This window comes from Triticum dicoccoides, chromosome 5B, assembly GCF_002162155.2.
Source record: "Triticum dicoccoides isolate Atlit2015 ecotype Zavitan chromosome 5B, WEW_v2.0, whole genome shotgun sequence".
Lineage (NCBI taxonomy): Eukaryota > Viridiplantae > Streptophyta > Magnoliopsida > Poales > Poaceae > Triticum > Triticum dicoccoides.
The window spans coordinates 29,928,857-29,938,169 of NC_041389.1; positions in this window are offsets into that span (position 1 = coordinate 29,928,857).

Sequence of the window (9,313 nt, forward strand, 5' to 3'; positions counted from 1 at the left end):
TCAAATTTGGTGTCTTCGGGGTTGCTCTCCTCATATTCCACTTCTTCCTCTTCTTCCATAATAACCTTGGCCTTCAAAGCAAGGTTGGGCTTCTTTGCCCTTTGAGAATGGAGCACCGCATTGTCGGCAGTCTTGTCCAAGATACTCATTGCAACGAACTCATCCAACACTTCACTTGAGGTCATGGAGTGGAAGTACGGTCTTTGACGAATGACGGAGGACATGGCCTTGTTGTAGGGCATCATGGCCTTGAGGAACTTGCGCTTGATCCAATTGTCATCCGTGTCCTTGCTTCCATGATCTCGGAGAGCGACCGTGAGTTTGGTCACTCTTCGAAAGAGCTCACGAGGTTCTTCATCTTCTTTCATTGCAAACTCATCGGCTTCATCTTGCACCACTTCATAGTTGGAGCGTTGAATGCTAGCACTTCCTCGATAGAGACACTCAACACATTTCCATGCTTCTTTAGCCATGACATGAGGTCAAAGATGAGGGAGATCTTCGGGAAGGATAGCATCTTGGATGATGAAGAGAGCACTCTCATTGAATTGATTGTCCATGGCTTCTCGAGGGGTGAAGTTGCTTGGGTCATGAGGATAGAAACCTTCTTCAATGATTCTCCAAAGGTTAGTGTTCACATGTTTTAAATGACGCTTGAAGCGGTAAACCCAAGAATCAAAATCTTCATGCTTCTCATATTTAGGAGGAGGACCGGCATGATTCAAATGAGTGGAGGGGATCGGCCCTCCATAAGTTGGGGGTTCCACATGGGCAAAGATGCCGGTGCCATTTCTACCACTAGTAGAAGGACTCTTTTCATTGTTAGCTCCCCCCTTGTCGGAGGTAGCATCCGTCACCTTGTTAGTGGGATCACCCACTTTCATCGGTGAGGTAGATAGTTTAAGTCCTTAGGAATTCAGTAAACATGCTTTTAACCTCGGCCGTCATGGAGGTTTTCAATGTGTCTAAAGCCACATTGAATTCCTCATGTGAGACCGAGGTTCCCCCTTCGGCCGAAGATGAGATGGGGTTCACACCGGAGTGTTCCTCCGCATCGTCATTGGTGTCAACCATACTCTTCAGACGGCAAAGTCCTTAATAAAGAGACGAGGCTCTGATACCAATTGAAAGGATCGATATGGTTGACTAGAGGGGGGTGTGAATAGGCAACTAACATTTTTTAAGCTTTTCTTTAACAATTTAAACCTTGCAACGAAATAGGTTGTCTAGATGTGCAACTACGTGAACAACCTATATATGATGCAAAGACACCTAGCACACAAGCAAGCAATAGATGTAACACAGGTAAGCTTGCAAAAGTAAAGGCACGAAATAACCAAGAGTGGAGCCGGTGGAGACGAGGATGTGTTACCGGAGTTCCTTCCTTTTAAAGGGAAGTACGTCTCCGTTAGAGCGGTGTGGAGGCACAATGCTCCCCAAGAAGCCACTAGGGCCACCGTAATCTCCTCACGCCCTCACACAATGCGAGATGCCGTGATTCCACTATTGGTGCCCTTGAAGGCGGCGACCGAACCTTTACAAGAAAGATTGGGGAAATCTCCACAACACTTGGAGGCTCCCAACAACACCACGAAGCTTCACCACAATGGAATATGGCTTCGAGGTGACCTCAACCGTCTAGGGTGCTCAACACCCAAGAGTAACAAGATCCGCTAGGGATAAGTGGGGGGAATCAAATTTCTCTTGGTGGAAGTGTAGATCGGGGCCTTCTCAACCAATCCCGAGCAAAAATGGAGCTTGGAGCAACAATGGAGCTTTGGGGGAAAGAGGTGAGTCAACTTGGAGCAAGAAGACACCTTTATATAGTGGGGAAACCAATCCAACCGTTACCCCACCGAACAGCCACGCACAGAGCGGTACTACCGCTTGGACAGGGCGGTACTACCGCTGAGAGCGGTACTACCGCTCTCACCCAGCGGTGCTACCGCGCTGACGAGGAGATCAGAGACCTGGCCCCAGAGCGGTACTACCGTGGGAGTAGGAGCGGTACTACCGCTTGGAGTGGTACTACCGCCTCTACTACCGCACTTAGTACCGCAAAACCCGACACGAAAAACATCAGTTGAGAATCGAGGCGGTAGTAGCCCGGAACCACTGGGGTACTACGGCCGAAGACCACAAGCGGTACTACCGCTTGAGAGCTTCGGCGGTACTACCACTGAGGACCGCGGTACTACCGCTGGGGTAGGTCAGGGCAGGCAAAGGGAAAGGAAAGGCTGCTCCATCGAAGCGGAAAGGAAGGCATCGGGTGAGAAACGGATGTGTACGTGTCGATTCCACCCTAGCCTTACCAAAGTGGATCCCCTCTTGATACTACGGTGACTCCTACGAAACTAGTCCACCAACAGAGAAGCGCAGGAGCTACACCGTCTTGAATGACACTCCGAGGGGAGGTAATCGTCTCATGCCAATGGGTGAATCTCTGAAAGAACTTAACGCACACGATTAGTCCACAAAAGCATTGTCATCAATCACCAAAACATCTTGGGGATAAATATGCCCTTACACACGGCAACATCCATCGGATTAGCATTACCTGAATTATGCTGACAAGGCTAATGTCCCGCTCAAGAAGCTCCCGGATACGGCTCTGTAGTGTTGGTACATCGCTAGCAGACCCCCAATCCCGTCCTATATTGGTCCATGACGCCAGTTGAGAAGGAGGGCCCGAATGGAAGTCGGGGGCAGCCACCCACTTCGTTCCTCTGGGAGCCATGACGTAAAACCACCTCTGCTGCCATAGATCGGACACCACTAGGAAGGAGCCCTTTGGCCATGGGGCGTCGACATTCCTGCTTATTACAGCACATCTGCACTCCGCGTGTCGCCCCTCGATCATCTTCGGCTTCACATTGAAAGTCTTGAGCCATAAGCCGAAGTGTGGAGTGACGTGGAGAAAAGCTTCGCACACAATGATGAACAACGAGATATGGAGGATAGCGTTCAGAGCTAGATCGTGAAAATCTAACCCGTAATAGAACATGAGCCCTCTCACAAAGGGATCAAGGGTGAATCCCAAGCCACGGAGGAAGTGGGAAACAAATACGACGCTCTCGTTGGGCTCGAGAGTAGGGATGACCTGCCCTGGAGCAGAAAGCATGTGCTTGATGTCGGCGGTCAGATATCCGACCTCCCTAATCTTCGCAATGTCCTCCTCTGTGACCGAGGACGCCACCCACCGGCCTTGAGGGTTCGATCCGGACATGGTTGAGGATCCGAGGTGCTTGAGCTTGGGTTTCGGGTGTTAGAACTCGAGATGCAAAAAGGCAAAAGGGTGGTGGGAAAGAGGGATAGGCCTCGGCCCCTTTATAAAGGCGGTGAATATCAAGCGTTCTCAGCATAACCGCTCGGGACTTACCCAAAAACACAGAGTCATACCAACAAACGTCGTGAGGACGCATGCGCCTATATTAATGGAAGATCCCACGATAAGGGGAGCATGATCTTTGCTTTGGCAAGGTGTGCCAATAAAACCGCCTCGCAACGCATATCGAGGCAGGCCAAGTAAAACCGGTTCGTGTGGGGACGGGCCACGATGCAGGAGCACGACGTATAAAAATTGCCAGCAGATCAGATTTATGAAGTGCTATGCTCTCTATGGTGGTATGTGAAGATCATCTTGCAGATTCGGACACGGTTTAAGTGTTCCATAACTACTTTGGAGTATTCGGAGATGGAACCCGCCTTGCAATGCCGAAGAGAAACTGCGCGCCGGACTCGTCATCATTGAAGCCTGGTTCAGGGGCTACTAAGGGAGTCCTGGATTAGGGGGTATCCGGATAGCCGGACTATATACTTTGGCCGGACTGTTGGACCGTGAAGATACAAGACTCAAGACATCGTCCCGTGTTCGGATGTGACTCTCCTTTGCGTGGAATACAAGCTTGGCGATCCGGATATTATATTTCCTTCTTTGTAACCGACTCCATGTAAACCCTAGCCCTCTCCAGTGTCTATATAAACCGGAGGGTTTAGTCCTTAGAGACACAATCATAATCATCATAGGCTAGCTCCTAGGGTTTAGCCTCTATGATCTTGTGGTAGATCAGCTCTTGTAACACCCATATCATCAATATCAATCAAGCAGGAAGTAGGGTTTTATCTCCATCGAGAGGGCCCGAACCTGGGTAAAACATTGTGTCCCTTGCCTCCTATTACCATCAGCCTTAGACGCACAGATCGGGACCCCCTACCCGAGACCCGCCGGTTTTGACACTGACAGTGCCCAAGTTACTTGGGGGAGTAATCGGAGAAATAGGCAAGCTAGAACTAGGCACAATATAAGGAGTAAATCCCATAGAAGGTGGAGTACGGTAGGATCTAGCAGCGGCTAAAGCAGAACGAGCACGATTCAGCTCTTGAGCCAACTCGTGAATCAGAAGATAACTAGCAGTGATGTATCAAGAAAGGTGACTAGTGTCACTATCAGACACCGGATCAACGTAATGAAAGCCAACACGACCATCATCGTGCAAGGATGGGTAGAAACGAAAACCTGGGTGGTTCTGCATCCGAGCCTCAGCACAGCGTAACTCAATAAGAATCTCGAATGGAGCATACTGGACGGCCCGAGAGATGATGGATGCATAACCACTCTGAGAGGTACGTGAGTAAGAATCCACTGATGAACTGGTGCGCAGAGTGACCACGGCGTGATACTCATACAAGGAGTCGACTAGATGCTCCCGGTACTCCCGATATGCTGGGTCGTCACCGTGAGGGTACAGTCGACGCCACACGCTATGAAGGAGATGCGGAGAAGTGTAGGGCTTCAACTGCAACTGACATGGATACAGCACTGGAACCATCTACACTCACAACCAGTAACCAGTTAGAAATAACAATAAGTCTAATGTATGGAATGGAGTGCAACATCCAGATGCAAATACTAACGGCACTAAATTAGCAACAAACTAATGTTTACTTCACGTGTTGGGGTATAGTGTGTCCTATAGTCAGCGCGGCTCTGATACCAAGCGTTGTGGCACCCCGGCTCACAGCAACCGGTTTACCTTGCATTGCCAACCCAAAGATCATGTCATCTGGCAACACATAACAGCTTGGTACAAAAATCACCGCTTTATTGAAACTAGCGGAAGCATAGTGTTACATTACATCACGTAGCGAGGCCAAGTGGCACACTCACTGCGGCTGAACAATATGTACATTTTTTAGTGAACATAAAGGGGCCTCGAGCACGACATCTACACAGCAGCGGAACAACAACGTAGCGGGACTCCAGAGCACAGGTACACCAATGTGGACACGGTCTAGACACGGCAGCACTTCGATCCAGTTAGACTTTCCTGAAATCTGGCATAACACGCCAGGTCAATACATTGAATGTACTTGCAAGCTCACAGCAAACAAAACCATAATGACAAATAATATCATGACATTTAAGCAAGCTCAATGCAAATATCAACATGCTACTCATGAAGTGACCAAACTTGTGCATTGAGTCACTTGGACTCTCTTACCAACAGGTTGCCTCGCAACCGAACAGTGGTCACAAGGGATCATGAATGGAACCACACTTGGTTCAATAGGTGACCTCGTAACCAAAAAGTGATCACTCCCGGATCACAAGTAATACCACAACAGTCAGTCTCACTAACATCATCATAACTCAACCAGTGTAATGCAAATAACTTAGTGTGCAAGATTATTTATGAAAGTTGATCCATGGTGTGACTTACTTACGAACTGGGCCCTTATCCGCGAGCGCGGCTATCGATAGATTAATACACTCTGTAGAGGTAGCGCACTTTACCACACCACGAAACCCATGGCCTCGCACTCCCATTTGGGTGGACCAATGGCATTTCGATAGAACCCTCCCACTGCCATGACACTCTTACGGCCACTCCGACCAGTTCCCCACTGGGATTAGTTATGGGTGACCGAGCCTACCAAAGGCAAAACAATCACTGTCGTGGCAAATAAACAGTCCCAAACAGGGACAAGGTACCATAACAACAACAGGTCCACAAGGTTATGTCTGCTTATCGGGCCAGGGTAACGCACGCCCATAACCTTCCCTTGTTGGAGGCACCGACAAGAGGCATGACAATGAAACGACTAACGGCCTCCCCATACTAAGGCAAATGTGGTTGCAATTGTCAGCCTGATTCAGTGGCACCATGACCCGACCAACTTTAAGTTCAAGTTCAATTATCATCAGGTTTAACTTGAAAATAAAAATGCTCGATTCACAATATGCCATGCTCATGCAACCAGGTATCATGCATCATATATCACTTACCAATAACAGATCAACCTTATTCAAAGTTCTACTTGCACAAACTCAACTTTCAACATTTTTGGTCTTTTCTTACTGGTTATTTCTACTCATCACTTTAGTTGGCATTTATCAAATAAAACTCATTTTGCATATAATAAAAATAATACTCATGATCATATTATCATAGCCATGTCAAACTTACTTAGGTCAACTACTCAAGTTATATCTCACTAGTCAAGCATTCCTTTCTGTTAACTAAGCATTTTGATCATGACAAACTAAATAACACAAGCATTTGTTTATTTTAAAAATATATGCAATGAATATCATATAAATTCCAGTAGAAAATCATGGATATAGCAAAGACACCATGAAAATATTGTTGTGGCTTGCCTTAGTGCAGAGGAGCTTCACACTCCTCCTGGATGCCTTCAAGAAAAGCTTCACCTTCTGAAAATAAATCAAATGACAAAAAGAAAATATCAAGAACACTTCTGAAAATCACCAGAAATTCTAGGCATCAAGGAAAAATCCCATCTTGGTTGTGCTGCTAGGATTTCCAGTAAGAACAGAATGCAAAAAGAATCAACTCATTTGGACTTGTAGAATAAAAGTTATAGCTAGTCAAAGTTCTGGTCAAATTTGAACTAAATTTGAATTAAAAAGAAAAACTAGGGGGTGACGTCGAAGGCGTAAACCACCAGGGCGCCACCACTCATAACGGTTCGGGCATGGCCTGAGTGGCTGACAGCGGGCCCCAGCTGTCAGGTCGGAGGGGGGAGAGAAACAGAGGAGGGCGGCGCGGCGATGGCGCTTTCTCTGGCAAGGAGTGCCCGGCGACGAGATATAGTGGGATAGGATTGTATAGGAGATCGAGGCGCACCTGCATGTACCCGTAGCGTGGCTAGGGGTGGCCGGACGGGGTTAGAACGAAGCTCTCCAGTGGCAGCAGCGGGCGGAGCTCGTCAGAGATGGCGGCTTCGGCGACTCAAGGCTAGTCCAGCAGCTCCAACAGCACCAGCACGCACCAGTGTATCACCACAAACACGCCGGAGTGGTCAGTTGAGCTCGAGGGGCTCTGGAGAGGGAGGGGGTAGAGGATGGGGATCGCCAGCGAGCTTGGGGAGGGGACAGCGGCCAGAGGCCTTCCCGGCCGGGCTACGGCTCTCTACGGCGGTGTGGAGGTGTGATGAGTGTGTGTGATGAGAGAAACGAGATCAGGGGAGCTCTATGTGACGCCCCCGATTCAATCGTACACTAATCATGCACGCAAATGTGTACAATCAAGATCAGGGACTCACGGGAAGATATCACAACACAACTCTACAAATAAAATAAGTCATACAAGCATCATAATACAAGCCAGGGGCCTCGAGGGCTCGAATACAAGTGCTCGATCATAGACGAGTCAGCGGAAGCAACAATATCTGAGTACAGACATAAGTTAAACAAGTTTGCCTTAAGAAGGCTAGCACAAACTGGGATACAGATCGAAAGAGGCGCAGGCCTCCTGCCTGGGATCCTCCTAACTACTTCAGGTCATCGTCAGCGGGCAGCACGTAGTAGTAGGCACCTCCGGTGTAGTAGGGGTCGTCGTCGACGGTGGCGTCTGGCTCCTGGACTCCAGCATCTGGTTGCGACAACCAGGAAGAAAGGAAAGGGGAAAAGGGGGGAGAAAGCAACCGTGAGTACTCATCCAAAGTACTCGCAAGCAAGGAACTACACTACATATGCATGGGTATATGTGTAAAGGGCCATATCAGTGGACTGAACTGCAGAATGCCAGAATAAGAGGGGGATAGCTAGTCTTATCGAAGACTACGCTTCTGGTTACCTTCGTCTTGCAACAGGCAGAAGAGGGTAGGTCGAAGTCCTCCAAGTAGCATCTCCAAGTAACATCTCATAGCATAATCCTACCCGGCGATCCCCTCCTCATATCCCTGAGGTAGAGCGACCACCGGTTGTATCTGGCACTTGGAAGGGTGTGTTTTATTAAGTATCCGGTTCTAGTTGTCATAAGGTCAAGGTACAACTCCAAGTCGTCCTGTTACCGAAGATCACGGCTATTCGAATAGATTAACTTCCCTGCAGGGGTGCACCACATAACCCAACACGCTTGATCCCATTTGGCCGGACACACTTTCCTGGGTCATGCCCGGCCTCGGAAGATCAACACGTCGCAGCCCCACCTAGGCTCAACAGAGAGGCCAGCACGCCGGTCTAAACCTAAGCGCACAGGGGTCTGGGCCCATCGCCCATAGCACACCTGCACGTTGCGAGGGCGGCCGAAAGCAGACCTAGCCTAGTGGCGTTCCAGTCCAATTCGGCGCGCGCCGCTCCGTCGCTGACGTCTGAAGTGCTTCGGCTGATACCACGACGTCGGGATACCCATAACTACTCCCACGTAGATGGTTAGTGCGTATAGGCTCGTAGCCAACTCAGATCAAATACCAAGATCTCGTTAAGCGTGTTAAGTGTCCGCAAACGCTAAACAGGGCCAGGCCCACCTGTCTCCTAGGTGGTCTCAACCTGCCTTGTCGCTCCGCCACAAAGATCCACACAGAGGGCCGTCGGGACAAAGGTCCTTTCAGCCCCCAATCCGTGAATCACTCGCGGGTACTCTTCGAGCTGACCCGACTTTAGTCACCATCTGTATAGTATGTATGTATGTATAGTATATACCCGTGATCACCTCCCGAGTGATCACGGCCCAATAGTATAGCAAGGCAGACTGACAAGAATGTAGGGCCAATGATGATAAACTAGCATCCTATACTAAGCATTTAGGATTGCAGGTAAGGTATCAACAGGTGTAACAACAATGTCAGGCTATGCATCAGAATAGGATCGACGGAAAGCAGTAACATGCTACACTACTCTAATGCAAGCAGTATAGAGTAGAATAGGCGATATCTGGTGATCAAGGGGGGGGCTTGCCTGGTTGCTCTGGCAAGAAGGAGGGGTCGTCAACTCCGTAGTCGAACTGGGCAGCAGCAGCGTCGGTCTCGTAGTCTACCGGAGAGAAGAGGGGGAAGAAACAATGAATAC